The sequence below is a fragment of the Apis florea genome, unplaced genomic scaffold (genome assembly GCF_048593485.1).
Source record: "Apis florea isolate Af1SG1 unplaced genomic scaffold, ASM4859348v1 contig_3773_pilon, whole genome shotgun sequence".
In the NCBI taxonomy this organism is placed as follows: domain Eukaryota; kingdom Metazoa; phylum Arthropoda; class Insecta; order Hymenoptera; family Apidae; genus Apis; species Apis florea.
Genome location: NW_028256846.1, coordinates 191,959 through 211,698, shown reverse-complemented (window position 1 = coordinate 211,698; position 19,740 = coordinate 191,959). Strand labels below are relative to the sequence as shown.

General features: G+C 40.9%; 1 protein-coding gene and 1 long non-coding RNA gene across 2 annotated transcripts in view; both read left to right on the top strand.

Annotated features, from left to right (window-relative positions):
• Window positions 1–491: 491 nt before the first annotated feature.
• Window positions 492–19,740, top strand: part of fz2 (frizzled 2) — a 121,746-nt gene continuing 102,497 nt past the window's right edge. The window contains exon 1 of the mRNA XM_086915379.1: window positions 492–605. The gene's annotated coding sequence lies outside the window, so the exon portion shown is untranslated. The remainder of the gene's footprint in view (window positions 606–19,740) is intronic.
• On the top strand, window positions 7,733–8,372 carry LOC147656405 (uncharacterized). The gene is made up of 2 exons (XR_015294498.1): window positions 7,733–7,968; window positions 8,087–8,372. It is a non-coding gene; the product is annotated as an uncharacterized LOC147656405 (long non-coding RNA).

Here is a 19,740-nt window from a genome sequence, read left to right as displayed (position 1 = left end):
ATGGAAAAGAAATTCCCATTACTTTGGAGGAGAGACGTCTAGTACCCTTCTTCTTCTTCCTCTCCTTTTTCTTCTTCTTCTTCTTTTTGCTGCCGGTCTTCTTCGTCTTCCCGTGTCTTTACCTCCTTTTCGTCCTCTCCTTTCCGTTTCCTCCGCTTCCTCCTACCGGTCTGCTACGCGGTCTCCACGAGACTCGGGGACACGATGCACGCATGTGCCATGGGGTCATTCTATCGATTTCTCTGGTTCGCGTGGCAGTCACGAGGAGGCGTAACCGGAGTCGTGCTCCCGCTGCACCAGCACGCCACCCAAAACAGCCTCGCGTATCGTCGCAACCGGGTTGCCTTTTCAAGGTTAACCTACACGTATACGTATATGTACACACCACGAACACCATCGAAAGTGCCGGTAGCCTTGTCTTGAGTGTTCCTCCACATTTTCAATACGGACCAACTTTTCAATACGGTTTTTCACGTGCGCGTTTCGAGAGAACGTAATCGAACTTGGTGATTTTCTACGGTTTGGTGAAAAACAGGGGGAAGTCGGAAGCTTTCCGTGTTTCCAGACTACTGTGACCTGTGTTTCTTTCTTCTTTTTTTTTCACGGTGAGTAGCGAATCCCTTTTCTTTAACGATTTATCATTTCTTATATCAGTGATGTGTAGAACGATAATCTGACAGGGGACAGTTTCTAACTTCGGTTTATCTATTTATTTTCTTTTTTTTTTTTTTTTTTTTCGATCTTGTGGAAAGCGTGCGCGACTTCGACAATCGAGAATCCTCGCGTCGCGACGGTCCGCTTCAGCCGACGGAAATTGATTAATATTCAATGTCTTTGCACTCGATCTCTGCGAAGACATCGTTTGAATCGCCACGAATCGAAGGAATGAACGATTGTTGCGTTTCTATTGGAAGGCAATAAGTTAACAACGGTGGAATTAAACGATTGTTTATTAATGTTTTCGCGACCGACGTCTAGAAGACGTGTTTCCTCTTTCTTTCCTGTTTCCGTGAAATTTCATTTGTGGCATTAATTTCATGGCGGCCGTAATTTCGTGCGAATGAACAATCGATCAGAAATAGCGATATCACGCGAAGGTAATAACCCTCCTAGTAGCTTTGATACTTAGATATTCTCGAGGGGAATGACCAGCGACGTTTCTTACTCTTGATTTGTAAAAAGAAGGAAATGGTAACGGGTTCGCAGATGATTGAATACATTGTACATGAAAATGTATTTTAATATTATCAGATCGTTACGGGAGTCTTGTCTGGTTTTATAAAATAAATCTTCCTCCTGAATGTGTATGAGAAACGCGGTAAACCGTTTTATGTAGCGAATAAATTAAATTAATCGCGTGACTTTTTATTTTTATACTTTTTTACGGGGATCGATTGATTTAATGCAAAGGATTATAATAAAATATTATTATAACTGGACGTCAAGACGAATTAATTTAATTCGCTCGTAAATTTACCATTTTATCGTAATGCATTATGTATGAAGGAGAAAAATTTAATAAGTTATATTGTCTAATTTTACAACAGTTACGTTGGATCCGAGTTATAATTAAAATGATTATTTCCTGGAACTTGCCGTGTCTTTTTAATTTTGATAAGCACTTAACACGAATATATAATATTTTTCGTTTGTCACAAATTTATATTGTTTTTAAACGGGCAAAATGTCGTCTTCATTAATTCGCGTTTCAAAACTTATATTCACGATGGAAAAATAAATAATCGTTTCAATCCTCATAAAAATCCTAATTCTAGAGATTTCCTTCGCGATCCAACGTTTCTACGAAAATAGCGTTGCGTTGCAATCGCCGGAAGAATCAAATTTTCTCTAGGAAATATCGTGTTTATCGCGTCGATAAAACATTATCGCTAGTGAAAATCGTGGCAATAAAAACGGCAAAAAGAAAAGAAAAGTGTAGGGAGGGAGGGGGAGGGAAAAGGAAAACAACAATGCGACTTGTCGTCGCTTAGAACCGTTTACTTCCGAGAAATCCGGTTAACCACTCGATGTAGAAACACGAGTCGGGATCTCGACAATACGCGGCTGTTTTGCCGCGTTTCCAGAGAGAGAGAGAATTTTTCTCTCCCCCACGACGCGATAAGCGCCGTTATCTTTTGCCGCGCCACGATAATCCAAAGAGCCGTCGTTTCAGTTCTTTAGACAGGTCGCTGCTATGCAGTAGCAGCGATGAACTAAACGCCTGTGGCTATGTAACCAGGAGCAGAAACGTTCGCCGTGTAATTCTCGAGCTTGTTACGAGGAGCACATATGGATGCATTGAAAGAAGAGAGAGAGAGAGAGAGAGAGAGAGAAAGGCGAAACCCAAATCGTTCTCTCCTCCATCCTCTTTCTCTTTCTTCTCCTTATTTTTATACCATCCCCTCTACACCTTCACTGTTCCTCCACATGTGTGCGTATGCACGTGTTTCCCCTTTTTCCTCCTTTTTCATTCTCTCTCTCTCTCTCTCTCTCTCTCTCTCTATCGTTTCGACTCTGTTCCACCGCCTAGCGTTAGGTAATTCGAAAGCAATTTGAATTGACGTGTACCGGCAGAGGAAAGTAATTACGGGGTGAGCGCAAGGCGCAAGCTCCCAACCTCGCCGGATCGTGTACACCTACCTGGTTGTCTACTACTCGCAGGGAATGCACGCAGCCACTCGCATACATACGTACTCAGAATCTTGTGCTTGCGTATATATATATATATATATATGCGTACCACCACGGTTCGCGGTTAGATTGATTAAAATTTACTATGCAAATTAGATTGCGCCTCGGAACGACGACCTCGAAACCACGCGCGCAAGAGGGAAGCCCGCAGCATGAAAAGATGAATCGTTATCATTAGCATTTTCACCATTGACGGGGGCTTTGCGCCACGCCGGTGTTATCGTGTCACCGGCTAAGCCGTCGAATCTCCCTGGGTTCCGCTCGTTTCGACCGGGTTAGTCGATACGCTTGTATGCGAACGCGCGCGTATACGTATCCTATTCGTCGTTCGTGTGTACAAGTGTGCGTGTTGTAGCCGTTCCGTGAATATTCCATTAATATCCAATGGAAAATTTCAATAAAAAAGGTTAGATAGGTAAAGATGCATTCACCTTCTTTGCACTTGTTCTCTCTCGAGTTTTTTCCTCCCCGATCCTCTTTCAAAGGCGTTCCATCGGTGGCACGTAAACTGGCGAAGAAATTCGTCTTTCCGCTAGATCGGTCGGAAGCGGCGGGATTCGCGACAGAGTGGAGGGAGGAAGGCAGGAGGGTGAGTTTCGCCCTCCCCCCGAGGCATGTACACGCACGGTAGGCGAATTGATCGCGTTGGGGTAGAATCATCCATCACCGAGTGACAGACCCGAGCTAACCCACCCCATGGAAAGGTGCCCCTCTCCCCTTCTGACAAGAGGAATGGACAGAGGTGGCGTGTAGGGAAGGGGCGAGAAGAAGGGAAGGGAGGGAAAACGGTGGCGCCCTCGAACGACGGGCGACGAACCAAACAACCCCCTCGACAATGCCCAACAGATCCCACGGGGCGACGTGTTTTCTCTTTTTCTTTCTTTCTCTCTTTCTCTTCTTTTTCTCTCCTTTTTTCTTTTTCACCCACCACTCTTTGCACCTCAGTTTTTTCTCGATTCGCCCGTCACGTTTGCTGACGTTTGCCTCTCGCGAAAATCGAAACGCTTAATTGCGTGATCTCGTCTCGCTTAAAGTGGCCCTTTCCACTCTGTTTCAATTGGACGGATAGAAAATGCGAAACACGGAGAATGGACGGGTATTTAAATCGCATGTCGCATCGAATTTGGTTGGAATACGTACTTTATACGCGGAAGAAATTGGAAATAATGTTATTAACATGAGTTCATAGGGGATCCAAATTTCGTTGGACGGGCCGCCCCATCAATTGAGTCACCCAGGTGCGATATGCCCCGAAATAAAGAGCGAGAGAGAGAAAGAGACTTCCCTTTGTTCAATGCCGGGGATTCTAACAAATATTTTGCACCGTCATACCGCTATATCATATCTCCCTTTGATACGTTATATCGCGGTCAAAGCACCCCTATTCATCTCCCCTCCCCGTTCGAAAATTCTACCGAAAACCATCGCTCTCTATTCGCCGTCTCTCCTTCTTAACCGAACCACATCACGCTCCTCGATTTACCTGCACAAAGCTCAACCTCTCTAAACTCTCCAAAACCTCTCACCGCGATGCCGATTCGTTGAACACGAGGCACGAATCCTCTTCCTCCAAATCTCTCCACGCTCGTCCCCGGGCCAAAGACCGTTGTTAATCATACTCGACCGATCCCGAGTCTATCCAATTCCTAATGATTCGTGGAGAAAATACGGGCCTGGTGCGCGATTCACCTGGTCGTCGATCATTAAGTAATGAAAACGAGCAACTCGTCGAGTAGAATCGTTTACTCGAGAACCGGAGTTGTGCTCTATCGGCGACGGATGGTGCATTACTCGGGGTAAGGTGCACCACTATCCCCCTCCCTCGTCGAGCTCGTTTCCCGGCATTGATGTGCTTCCTCGGCAGCGCGACGGCAATTTTCTTGATCACGCGACACAAAGGGCGGAAATCAATAATACGGCGCGGGAGGAAATACGTCCTAAATTGGAGTACAAGCCGGACTACTACGTGTCACGTTTATTTGTCTTCCAAGCCAATTCAGGCTCGTGCTTTCACTGATTCATCGTTAAACACGGTCGATCGGTTTCGATCGAGCGATGATGGCCTGTTATAACTCTGTTTCACGCGAAATTTTTTTTTTTCATCATTCCATTTTTATTTAATTTATAACTCGTTCGAAAAATATGAGATTGAAATTGTTTTCTCTCTTCGAGATGGATTGTTCTTTTGATATATTCGATTCCTCCTAGATCGCTCCGAAGATCCTCATTAACGATATACTATTACAACAAGAATAACAATTTGAATCGTATTGTTTTATTTTATTTATATTTTTAGTATGGTTTCTTTTTATTAATTTATTTTCACAATTTAAATGGAAATATTTGTTTGTAGATTATCCAAATGAAAGGATTTACTACAATCTACAAATTTGACTATGTTGTATGATTTAATGATTTTTATATACGATAACAATTGCAAAGAGAAAGTTTTACGAAATTTAAGATATTTCGCAACTTGTGAAAAAAAATTGCACCGCGAGATAATAAATATCTGAAATCCCATTTCATATGAAATATCATGATTTAGCTCAATCACTCGCTAGACTTATCTCGCACACTCGAGTTTGAATCTCAAAATTTCAGCAAGGTTAAAATGCAGATTAAGGGAAAAAGGAATTCTTTCTACACGGTACGGATCTTACGATACTTCACAAAAGATAAGGGAAGTCGTTTCAAAGATACAATCTTTCCAGCAGAGGGGGTGAAGGAAAGAAAGAAGAGAAGGTAGTAATACTTTGAAAGGATCCGAATAATCTGGCTGCATATTATTGTAAATAGAGGAAGACAAGGCTGGTTCGTATTAAGACGCCGGTATCAGGAAATTCTACGATTTTCACCGAGGGAAACAACGATTCAACGAGGTAATGGCCATTCTTGTTGCCAAGAAAATGATGGGTGGTGCAACAGAAAGATCGTTCAGCGGAAGTTGAAGGGAACACAATGTGCTCGCATTGTGCGAAGTGCAAGAGCCGATAACAAGGCACAAAAGGAAAACGTGGCCTAGATCAGAACTGAATCGGTGAATGTGTGCACACACGGCTCTACCTTATTCATCCCTGGGCAAACTCTATCGAGGCTGGAACGAGAGTTTGATACACGAGGTGAGGAAGCATTATGATCCTGTAATGGGCCAATATTTGAATTCGTACGATGGAACATTGCCGCGGTTCACGCCCCGCTTCCCCTGCGGTTCTTCGTCCGGTCGAATCGTAATTCGAGTTTCTTGCGTTTGAGTATGCGTGCCTATCTTATCGAACTCGTTTGAAGATGTGTAAGATAATTGCAATTTTGAACCTCGTTTTTTGATTTGACGATTCTTCCCCAAAAAGCTATCTTTTTGTACTTGGATAATTTTTTGGGTCGTTGATGTTCAGGTTAAATTTCTTAGATTCTTAATTTATAAATTTTTGAAAAGATTGAGAAAGTTGTGGAAATATTTATTAACTTATTAATTTTTTCCCTCGGATAAAAAGAAAAATTGGTGGAAATAGGAAATTTAACGATGATAAAACGTTTTACTTGATTCGTTAAAAAGGAGTGGTTTCGGTTTCTTTTTTACGAGGGCAGTTAAATATTTCCAAAAATTTCATTATTTTCTCTTTTTCAAAATTCCATAAAAAAAAAAAATACATTGAATTGCAATAAAACAACAGTGACGTATCGTACGTTTAACAATTTGGAAAAACACTCAGCTGATTCGAGGATTCATTTCTATCTGAATTACTATACTCGTCTACTGTGAATCTCTCAAAAAGTTGTACGTATCCGTCCAGGACGCGTTGAATGGAGTCAGTGATATTAAAAAGAGGGATCTTGGCTTGGTATTTGGGTCGGTTAGTGTTTAAAGAATGAATTGGAATTTCGTGTACCAGGCGCGGGAACATTCTGATCTTTCAATGTGCTAGAACTTGCTGCTGTGTAGAATACACGCAGGAATGTAAGTATACGATGCAAAGGGGAAGCAATCTCTGTAACGTCTCCCTGTAATATCGCGTCCAACTTCGACGCACCCGGTGAAACTATGGGGATATCGTGGACAGAAGGAACGAAACAATTTCGCGCGGAGAAACACTTGGAGTGATCGTATGCAAAACCAGAAATGTTGAGGAATAAGATCGATGCTACTGGGATCATTAGGGAAGTGTCACGTATGCTAGAGATTTGTTTAGGAATTCTGGTTCCCCCACAGTTTACTTTGCAAAGTACTTCCTGTAGCGCACACCCTTGTCTGTTAGATTACTTCTCCCTTGCTGCTTCTCCTATGCTTTCTTCTGTTAAATGAAATAAGGAAAGTTTCAGTGTGAAAATAAATCGTAAAAAGATGAAATTGTCATAGTGTTGTGAAAGTTTTTCATCTAAAATTTGCGAATAATTATCAAAGTGACTAACAACAAGTATTATTCAAAAAAAAAATTGGAAGGCGAGATAAATAAACTATAACACGTGTAAAAGTATGGTACAATTATATCTGTTAATTTTTTTTCATTTTTTACGTATTAAACAAATTTTATACAGGATGTTCAATTCATTTCAATCACCGATAAATCAACTCCTTTCTAAAATCGATTAATCCAAAGATATTCTATTAAAAATTTCTTCTTGTAATATCCGATCGATGTTTCGAATCTTCGCATTTTTCATCGATTCATTCGTCTCGAATATCCTTTCTAAAATATCTGATTGTTCCCATTATATATTGATCTCTCCACGGTATCGTATCCCGTGTTACTTTGAAATTACACGAGTGAAAGATGGAATCGTCAATTTGTCGAGAAGAAAACAATGCGTCGTGTATCTCTGGGATACGTCATTTGGTTATGCTCGTAGGCGATGTGTAGAGTGCTTTACTCGTCTAGAGTGTCTTGCAGCACCGATTCACCGGCTGTTCAGTCTCACCCGTTCAAGGATCCATAGAAGCGTGTGCTCGCCGGCTGTCGTTACCAAGTTCTGGATGTGTAAAGAGGTCTGCAACTTCTGTTCAAACGTATCGATATCACTTCTATCGAAATTTATCGCGTTCAACCTGAAGCGATTCGGTGAAGAGATTGGAACAATCAACGAACAACACGTATCGATTTATAGGATTGACTGTTTTCTATTCGAAAGGAGCATAAAAAATATTGCGAATGAAATTCGTCGCGTAAACATCGTTCGTTACAAAATTACGGAGAAAGATGCAGCCTAATCTAGATCGTGAATTTTGAGAATTTCAAAGAAAGAAATCAAATTAAGAAATATCGCGTGAATATAGATAAAGTAAAAAACGATTAATCGATTTCGATTTTTGTTTATAACATGCTCATGCTTTTGTAATTTAATCAGAAAAACGTTTTGTATATTATATTTATACAAATTAACTGGAATATCCGTTTAGAAGGATACTTTTCGTCAGAAAGGAACGAGCCTACGAGTTATATGTATACTACGAGGAATCGTGAAGCAAGTCACGATCACGAAACGCCATTCATCGTCGTCGACGCTTTTCCTGGTTTCAGCTTCGCGACATTTGCAACGTGACAAGAAGCCTCGAGATGTTTACCCGATCGTATATCCTCTCTCTTCGCTTTCCTCTTTATTTCCTTCCGTTTACGCCAATATTGTTAAATCCCTTAAAACATTGGATCCATTTAACCATAATGGAAAAGTAATCTAGTCAACAAGATTTGATTTTTTCAATCGATAGATTCGAATCGTATACAAAATATCATTTCCGATGTTTAAACAGCAGTACTGCTTTCGACTCCTGCATCAAGAGGAGATTACTCTGAACATACTCGTTTGCAACATTCATAAACGTTCAAATACAACGCTGTAAAAATTATCGTGATTAACCAACCGATTAACAGAACAACGACTCATTCACCCTCCTCGTTGACGGATTACATTAAGATGAAATTATCTGCGCAGAGTGTTTAAGGAAAACCACCTAGCAATTACTCGCATCATCGTAAACCCAGCGTTCGAACGGTTATTTTGGTCATGGCTCGTAAACGGAGAAAAGCGGCTGCTCCTTTTATCACCCGTCATCCCCCGGTGAAACCAGGAAGCTACCCTCGAACACGCCACAGGAGGCGGTCGTTAATTCGGTAACCAGGCCAGGAGGAATCTCGAAGATGAGGCTTAGTTATCCGCAACAACCCCGGCCACGAACGGTGCCACGAAGCGACAAGTGGCTGCAGGGTGCGAGTTTTACGACCGTTTAACGGCCGATTTATCGGTGGAGAGAGAGGCAGGGGTCTAAACACGGGAGTGCTGTCTATCTGCACGCCGTTCCCCGAGCGGGACGAGCGGGACGAGCCACGTGACAGGGACGGTGGCTAGAAGCGTTCGATCCACGGGACGATTTATAGTTTCCGATTTTCAAGTAGGCATCAAAGGTTGTTATTCATTCGTCGCGCGTCCGCCTGTTTCCCCGAAGGTGGCTCGTCCACCAGGCAGACGATAGGGATATTTTCTTATTGGCGTCTCGTGCGAGTCTCGCGCAAGGGAGGTCAACATCCGTTCACTTCATCCTCCTGGGATTCCTATCTTCGTTAGTCATCTTCGAACAAATTCTGTACAAATTTCTTGGTGCAGGGAAACGAAGACAAATTCGATGCAATTTGGATTACTCTCGAGTTATTCTCGAGTTCGAGGATTCGCTTGAAATATTATATTGAAATTAAGCAATTTTAATTAATGTCGTTAAATTTTTTGAGGATTTTTTTATGAAGATAATTTATGTGTTCTTGTTTATCTTAGATAGGTTGGCTTCTTTTTTTAGATTTTTCGAGTTCACTTGTTTAATGTTGCATTTGATTTTTCATTTGAATGTTGCAAAAAATTTTAAAGATTTCTACTTTCTTAAATCTTCTTTAAAAAAAAAAAAGAAAACATCTAAAAACATAATAGAATCCACGTATTCGTTTTAATTTCCAATTCAACTATCTGCAATTCAAATCACGGAGACCTCTTTCGCAAGACGTGATTACAAAAACTTCCTCTATTATATCCTCGTAGCCAGAAACCGAGCAAAACACGGCGAAATCCATCGTGTATGTCGGTCGACCGAAGCTCGAGCCAAGGATGAGGCAAAATAGTTTAGCGAGAATTTGAAATTCCATCCGATCGAGCCGGGTATTTCTATCTAACGCGTGTCTCCTGATGCAGGAAAACACTCGCACGGCTGTGAACAATTATCGATAAATCCACGAGTTGGAACAAATTTAAGCATGGATAGGATAAAAGTAAAAGGGATGATTCCGTGGATTCTTCTCCGATTCTACGAAGAATGGAGAATTAATGATCACGAGGCGTGAATTAAGACTCGAGCTTCTAATCTGTGCCGGTGACAGTCGTAAAACGATCGCGTCGAGTGATAATTCTATAATAATATTCTAACGGAATACGAGGGAGAGCAAACGCGCGTCGATTGTTTACCATGATGGACACTACCGTTATGGTGGTTTAACTCTAATGGTTACTGAAACTTTCTCCCTCTTTCGGCCCGCCATTGAAGTGTCCGGCGATTTCTTATAATGACCTCTGCAAATTGAAATACCGTGAAATCGAGTTTTCACGCGCCTTAAAACGACCGACGAGAGTTATTAATCCTTTTCCGCTTGTGAGTTCTTATGTGATTATCGACTGGTTATTGTGTAGTTATAAAGTTGTATGTACGCACGCTCGTTTCTGGAAAAAAGTGGTCGTTTGAATGGATTTTTAGCGGAGCGTTAACGAGACTCGTTCTTTGCATGCATGTTTTATCGTGTATCTTTTGGGGAACGTAACTGAATGGAACGTTTAATGGAAATTCGGCGGCCGTTGTGCGTGGAATTTTAAAAAATTCTCCCGTAGTCGAGAGAAAAGAAGAAAAGAAGAAAGGACGAATCGTTGAATTACATCGCCTTTTCAATTTATTAATATCATTTTATTTCCTGAAGGAAAACTTTTGTTTAATTTTTTGCTATTCTTTTTGCCTCGTTAATTTTTCGAATTTTTTATTTTCTTGAGTTAAAATTTTACTTAATTTCATATTCCTCTCGTAATTTTTTTTCTTTTTTTTTTTTTTTTTATTTTTATACATTTCCATTGAGTTTCATTCTCATTCCTCATTCGTTCGTTCGATGTGAATCTAAAAAAAAAAAAAAAAAAAAAAAAGAAACGTCCAAATCGTTGTAAAGGAATTATTAAATCGGCATTTCACATTCAAATGTATGGTAATTGCTTGTGAACAAGTACTACCAAATGCTAATTACAGACAATTGTTTGTCGTATTCCAAAATAGCCCATGAGCCCAGTGATTTCAAGCATTACTGTTACTAATATATATATATATTCGAGTACAAACGTTTGCATACCCTCGTGTAAATTGCGATTGTTCTCATTCAATTTTTAAAAGACACGTCACAAAGTTAAATATTCCAAATATTTTCTACAGAAAAAAAAATCGCAATACGAAATATCAAAATATACACGCGTAAAAATTTCATTTACTTCTTCGATAAAATTCTTTTGAGTCGAAAAATGCTCACGAGAAACACATCTCAAAGGAAATCGTGGAGGAGCGCATCGATCGAAAAGACGAACGCGACTCGCATTAAATACAGTTTAATTTCGCGGGGCGAAACGCAAATTAAATACGCGGACCGTCGTCCCACCCACGCAGCCGAGAAATGGATCCACGTGAGCCCAGTAACCGAACAACAATCTCACGCCGCGGCACGGCCAGACGCTTGTAATTCGCAACGAGCGTTTCGAAGGGTCGTAAAATAGTTTCTATGTGGCAGTGGATCAACGGTGCCGTTGGCTATGCCACGCCAGACACCAGAGGATGACGTAAACGCGCGTTGATACGTCGCGTAATAGCCGATCAGATAATTTTCATCGCTTGCATCGAACCTGTCAAGTCGGTTGTCCAAGCCTCTACGCGTGGGACAGGCGTTGTGTACGTACGGTGGGTCGGTGGGTCGGCCATTCATTGATATGAAGACGTAATTGGACCGGTTGACAGTTTCCGAGCATTCATTTGACGTGTGACATGATTCAGAAGCGTTCACCCGTTGTCACTTCTTCAATTGCCTCCTCCGTCGCAGGCAATCATCGTCCTGGGCGAGAGTTTGCCTCGCGAGAATCGCGTTGCAAACTAACCTTCTCTTTGTCCATCGCGATTTCCTTTCTTATCTGCCGTGCGTACCATGCCGTGTAACTCGATGCATTCCAATGCATCATCGTGTGTGTTTCCTTTGCAAACGGAAGTTGGAGAGATAGACGCGAGCTTCGATGGGATGGTCATTAGACAGGATTGGAATTACGGAATACACAGAGGGATGATCATTTTGAAATGGGGATTTCTCGCTTTATGGGTTATTGAGAGATTATTTCGCTGTGCAATTGGTATGATGATGTCAGTCGGAGCTTTGATAAAAAGGGGTGTCTCTTTTCTTTTTTTTTTTTTCTTTTTTTTTTTTAAACGAAACGATGGATGACGTAAAATAGATATTTGCGCGGAGGAAAAAATGGGACGAGGGCTTTTTGATGATTGTAGGAAAAAGTTAAAAAGTTTGAATATTTGGAAAATATTCTTTCGATTAAAATTTAATCTTGCTCCCGCAGATTTTATATAGGAGTTAGAATACGTTCACAACGAGGCGTTGTGAGAGAATAGAAAACTGAATTAATAAATTCCTTTTTTATGCGGATAATGCAGCATGCACCTTGAAAGCTGTCAGGTGTTTTTGCTCGATTCTGTAGCAGGTTTGTATAAACTTGTAATCAGACTCTTTGTAGGTCGTTTTTCACGGTTTATTCAAGTCTCTTCTTGTTCAGTCTCTTTACTAATGTATGAATTTGTTGCGAGTAGATAAATTGCGAAATCTCTTCTAATGATATTATCGCGATAATAACAATATTTGATGATCGGTTTGCGTTAAGCTGCAATCGGTTTATGTCAAATATAAAACCAAAGCGTACAGCTTTACGAGCCTGTTCGCGTATTTTAAATGCAAATATTCACCGTTATCACTTTCCGTTCCACGACTACGATGTAAACATGAACTATAAAACGGTTATCACGTAACTAATCATCTATCTGTACGCGCTTAAAAAATTAACATACCAATTACAAAATAGAAATTTGCAATTTCGTTTAAAGCTTCGTATCCTCAATGAATCAACTTTTCAATACATGTCGTTATTACAAGATGTCCAACAAATGCTAAATTGTAGAAAATGTTTGCTCACATGCAGACTTTTTCTTTCTTTTTTTTTTTTTAATTTCCTTTTCTTTTTCTTTGTTTCTTTGTTTTCACCTTAAGATTACAGTTTCTTCTTGGCAACAAGCATTTGCACCAAAGGAATATTTGTTCTTATTGTTCCCATTGAAACGTACTTCCTATTTCTCTTTGGCATTTACACCTTTCCAAATAACAGTATAGTTTGTTACTGGTAACATAAGCATGAATAAACACTTGTTACAACTTCTTCAAGAAACTGTCCATACAGTTCTACAGACTACAAAAAGTATATATATTCTTATCTTCTGATGAATCTTTTTTTCTCTCTCTCTCTCAGATTTTACATTTCACTTTTATACCATCGAATTCTTATAGGATGAACATATACTATCGAACAATACAGGGAATAATGTTATACCTGGATCTATGAATTAATCGATAAATATGTAAATGCTGTAATATGATACGGGAACATTTTGCGTAATCATCCTTCAAAAAATATTATCACAAGGTACTTCGTTGTTGCGAAATAGCAGTTTTACGTTTCGAAAACAAGCAATTTTCAGGCATCCTGGCATCGCCTGGATCGAATTACTTCCAATCAATTAATCCTTCTTCGTCAACGAAGAAACAAGTTGGAATAACATATCTCGCTTGTAACGTGATTAAATCGTTTGCAACGAGGAACCAATAACACGCGATTCGCGAAACAAACCAAAAGAATCACCTATACTTGAGCATAATATCTGCCCGGAGCAGAGCCCTTAATAACACGTTTGCAAGTCGGATCCAAGGGCAAGATACGGGTAAGTTAAAAAGTTAATCGTGGCCGAGAGGAATGTGTATATACGGAACAGAAAAAAATATTCAACAGGGAGAAAGGGAATACGCTTTCGAGCCGGGACAGTGATTATGTTAATCGTTACGCCAGGTTCCAGGTATTGATAACGGTATATCGAGACGGGTACGCGGCCTGGCATGAGATCGTGCACCTTGCAGCAGATTATACCTGGCTAACTCGATGGTAAATAGAAACCTTACGCGATAACGAGCGCAGCGTTTCGTCTCTCGGAGGCAACATCAGGTGAATTATCAACGCGGGTTTGGTATTCGGCGTGGCTCGACGAATACGATGAAGCCTTCGCAACCACCACGTCCTGGAACCTGTTTATCGAAGCGTTTAGTTGGAAGCGGTAATTCTTGCCGAGTATTAATTGTAATTATACCCCCGCCGCTAATTGCACGTTATTAGATAGCGGAGTGGCTGGCAAACAAACGCCAAGCGGTTGCTCGCCCTCGTCCCTCCGCCACTCCGCTGACGTGTTAACTCAAGACATCAGCTGCATGAACAAGCCCTCGGTTTCACTCGAGTTTTCGCGGTATTTCTCGAACCGTTTAGCGGTAGCGGAGTGGTGGTTGGTAACGTAATATTTGACCTGGTCGATTACCGAGATTCCATCAGAACGAATTAATGCGGTCGTAAATAGATATTTCTTATCTGGATTTCTATTTTTAAGGAGGAATGTATTTAATCCTTTCGCGCTCGGAGGAAATGAACGAAGCGACGAATTCATTTGATTGAAAACCAAAAGAAAGAAAAATACATAGGTGGTTTCTCTTCGCGATGAAGATATTATTTTTTTTTTTTTATAAAATCTCGAAAAATTTATGAGAAATTATATTATATTATTTGTAATTGTAAATCTTAGTTAACTGGAAAAAGAATCATAAATTTCCGTGATACTTTTTCTTTCTTTCTTTCTTTCTTTTTCTTTTTTCTTTTTTAACGTATAAAGTAATTTCGATACAAAGTGTTCGTTTCATCAATATTCCTCTCGATCAAAGTGTTCGACTCCATCGACATAAATACATAAATACATTGAAAAGAAGATTTTTCAAGCATCAGAATTTTTATATTTCAAATATATATTCACGAGCGATACGAAGGGTCGTACCTTATCAGCTCGGACGGGTCATTCGAGCGAGAGAACATCGAAATATTGCGCATCGAGTCGTGCACGAGATCGAGCCCTCGCCATCGGTGTAGAATATAACGAGTCTCTCGCCGACCGCCCAGTGGAAATTACATTTTCGTTTTGAAATTCGATGGCGTTTCGAATTTGTGTGTGTACGATGTGTGTGCGTGGTTCTCTCTCGACACGTCCATGATACGTATCACGTAATTGCGCTCTGTGTATCCGTTTTCGTTGAAATCGACCTATTCGATTTTTCGATTGATTCCGACCCATCTGCTGAGAGATATCTCGCGGTCGATCCGTGTAATTCTGCCGATTCCAGTAATCGTAATAACCGATCTATCTGTCTGTATTGTTCGATTCTACCGATGGGTCGAGTCGAGTTGTTTAAACCGGATATCTTTGCAAACGCATTTTCTTTTCTCGCGTTCTTATCTCGGTTTAAAGAAAGGGAGAATAATAATAACGATAAATAAATGCAACAATAGAAGGTAGAATATTTTGGATCGTTGGAGACGAACTCGAATTCTCTTGATATTTTCAAAGGTAGATTATACATTGTCATTTTTATTGCATCGCTTTTAAAGATTTTTACAAATTTAATCGAATCTTTGTTATTTGATGTTGATTTACTATCGGTTTATATTTCAAAGCTTGATATATTATATATCAAATGAATAATATTGATAATTTAAGTACAATCTCACACAATTTCATTCATCAATTTTTTGAATATCTTGGTTCCGTAACTTATTATTGATGATAAATTTTTACGATACGATAGTACATTTGTTGAGAATAATTTTTTCAAAACTTGTATTAATATTATTTGGCATATTTTTATTCAATTTTTTTTTTTTTATATTGATAAAACGAGTTACGATCACGCGAATTATATTTTAATCGGTCAATTTCAAATTTCATATCGAATACACACGATTAATGAGAGGACATTGTATTGAAGAGGGACATTTGGCCATTAAGTTTGAAATAATTTTAATCGTTCGTAAAATCGTTCATTTCACGTGCAACAAGCCAATACAGGAGATATAAAAGACACGCAATCACGGGTAATAAATGAAATAACGATTCACGCAGGGGATGAAATGTTAAAATGCTTGAATCGATACGAGTCTTCGTGGCACAAGGAGACGAGCACATATTCGCGTAACAGGCTTGGAAAAGGGGATTACGAGATATAACTCGATTACAGAACCTCGAGTATCCTTTATATTTCACTAGCGTGTTTTCTTTTTCCTTTGGTGAAGTACGCTTACGACGGGTTAATTTTCTCCTGCCCCCCTTCTCCCTTTCCCCGCTCGTGTTCCGTTCGTGATTCTCGTGCCTCTCTCGTGCCTCCTATCGTGGAATATACCAGTGACGAAAAATATAAGACAGGAATATCGATACCAATGAACGACGTATTCGTACGTACTCGATAGAAATCCGTTATTTTTATCGAAAACAGAAAAAAGGAAAAAATTGAACTACGAATATCCGATGATTATCTCGATAATTTGTATTGCCTTACATTGAAAACTGTGTAAAAATATATATATATATATATGCATCGTACGACAGTACAAATATTTATTATTTAATTTTTTTTTTCTCGTGAAAAGATTTTCATCCTTACTCGTTCGTTAAAAGAAATTTAGAATATCGTTATCAGTATTTCGTTTCATCATCAATTATTATTTTCTGCTTCCTCTAACATCAATCTCTTCGTCTCACCGCATCTTCCAAATCATCTAAATTATTCGACAGGACGAGAGCCGAGAATATCAGATAATAATCCACGCGTATCGTGGGTTCCAATTTGAGCACCGCTGGGCCAAAATCAGCATGACAAAGAATATGGAAGGAACGGTGTAGCAACAGAGTCTGTGCGCTTCAGCCACGGTGTATGTTGCAGCTCGTACGAGCAAAGGGGTGGTGTGTGGCCAGCGAAATCTGTCACCCGGATGTCAATCAATATTTCGAGGGGTTCGCAGTAGGCCGCCCCCTAAACCCCCTTTCCTGGCTTTCCCTTATTCGAAACCCTACCCTGTGTCCCGACGCGTCGTGTGCCGCTTGTACAGATCAACGCACCGATTTCTGCCCCTCCCTCCTCTCTCTCTCTCTCTCTCTCTCCTCTCGTATTTTCGCAACCACCCTCGCAGCGGTGATTAATTTCCACTAGGAAATTAATCAGATGGGAAGAAAATTTGGCGGCGTGCGTGGACCGCGTGCAATGATCCACGCCAACAGATGGGAAGACAGCGGCGGATTAAAGCGCGGCGACGCTCGCCTCCTTAATTTACGACGCCCACGTACGCCATTAGGGCCCGTTTCATAAATCACGACAGGTCGCCGCACCGAATATCGGGTTAACGCTAGTTCATCCGTTATTTACGATCCGCCCGTACTTTCCGTCGCGTGCAAACTCGGTTTATCTTCTCCCTCTCTCTCGACCGCGGCAAAAAGGGGTTGATCCTTTCGTTGTAACGACGAACTCGTCTCATCACCGTCCATTCACGTAGCTTGTTATCGTACTCTTCGTTCCGTGAACTTCTTCTTTTTTCCTCGAGAAAGGAGAAGAAGGAAAAGGACCTCGGAGAAGTCGCACAACCCGCCTCCTCCACCGAACCAATTTGTCTCCGGTCGGGAGATCGATTTCATCCTGGTGGTAGTCTAACGGTGCCGCTGGCTACGAGCGATCATCTTCTCGTAAACGAACTACCCTCCTCCTGGACCCCCTGCTCCGGGAGGAGACCTCTTTAAACGATCGACCAGCGAATACCTCGGTCTATCGATCAACCGTGCCGCTCAACGCTCTTCGAGCAGACCGTGCACCGAATAATTGCGACACAGATGTTACGGGCGTTTCGAGCAAGCGGAGAAAGCGAGGAGAACGAAGAAAGAGGGGGGTTGGGTCGTAGAACGTAGTCGGTAATTTTCAAATTATATATAGTACATACAGAGAGAGAGAGAGAGAGAGAGAGAGAGTGAAACCTTATGCTCGACAATTCTGACGTTGCCTACCCTTAGATGTCATCCCTCTTCTCTTTCTCTCTCTCTCTCTATCGCGTACACACGCACGTTCTCTCTCCACTTCGACATCGTCATAACCGTTAACGTTATCTGCAGAATATTACGAAGCGTGGAAAGGGGCCTGGATGAACGATTCCGCCAAGAGAGAGAGAACACCCCTGATACATCGTGCATGTCCCTCAAAATAGAGTTACAAACTGTAACTACGTTTCGGTGCATTACCGCCGCGTTGCACGGGGGTTGGCCTCCATAGGAATTCGCGGGGGCGCGCGCCATGCGAATCGATCGCGGTTACCACGCTTTTCACTCCGGGGGTTGAAGCGCGCGCTAAGCTCGGGAGATGCCTGGGCTTCGACAGATCGTGAGCCACTTTAAAATTTAAATGGACCTTTTGCCGCGATTCCTGGGCCAACGAACGGTGCATTACTTAGGTCCCTTGTTATTGTCGTCCCTTCGCCACCGGCCAAGAAAGACAATATGCCCCCCCTCCCCTTCTCTTCCTCGAACGAAAGCACAAAGTTACGAATCCGGATCGATTCTGGTTCTAGAATTGGAATTTATGCAATATTCATCCTTGGATTTATTGTTTTTGTTTCTTTGGACCTCGCGGCCCCCCCGTAAAATAAATTGAACGTATTAATATGTTTGTTGCAACGAAGAAAGTTGCTCGAGAGGAAACGAATTATTGGTGTTCAAACGGGGAATTTTCTTGTCCCCGGAAATTTTCAATTGGAATTTTTATCTTCGTGACATCTTCGTGAAGTTGTTCGCAGCGTGTGAGGTTGGAGATATCAAAATCGAATTGAATTAATTTCAAGGATTATTTATTTATAAAGGCTTTTATTCCTTGTATTTTCCGATTTTTTTATTTCTCGATACATTTTTTGATTTTGATAACTTTTTAGTAGAATTTGAATATCTTTCTATCAGCAGTGGAATAAATATAGAATATGGAAAAAGATATCTATATTGGAGGATTAAACGTGTGAAAAACAAACGTGAATATCTTTAGAAAGAATTTGTGACGAATTAAAAGTAAACAGGAGCTGGAAGGACCGTTGTTAAATCATAAGTAGACTCGATTCGTGTATCTGTCGATCAGCTATCTCTTTCGAGTTAAGCTCTATCCTTCCGCCCCATATTTCTGTAACGGCCATGTTCGCAGTTTGGGTTACCATTCTCTCGTGTAAGAGGATTAAGATATTACTCGAGCGTGGCGGCGTGCAAGCGTCATGAAAACACGAGCTTTAACACGCTTTATTCGCTTCGTGAAAATTCACGTCTGAAAGTGCAACCCCCATCCGTAAGGCTCCCTCTCGTGTCTGAGGGTTTACGCCGCGCGGAAAAGAGGGTTGGCGAGCATAAAATCGCCCGTGTACACGCGTGTGCATACACCTACTTGCGCCTCCTCCTTTATCCACTGACTTCTCGGAACGGATTTCCTATATTTCCTCTCCCCAGCACGCCACCGTGCATTTATTGAAAATGTTTCTAACGATTTTAGTCCCCGAATCCCTTCTTGATATCTTTCCCGAGGATGGTCAGATTTCGAGATGTTGAAACGAATCCAGCAGAAATGCTTTTACCGGATAAGGATTAAGACTTGCTCTTCATCTTGAGAAAGAAGATGGAGGAGTCTTTAAAGATTTCTCTACTTCGTTCCTTTACGTTTTCACGTTATATCCAAATTTTAATTCTCTTACGATTTAGAATTTTAATTAAACGTTAATCGAAAATCACTTATTTTCTTGTCTCGGTTGCTTATTTATCCATTTATTACTCGTTGCGACCAACTCGTCTCCCAA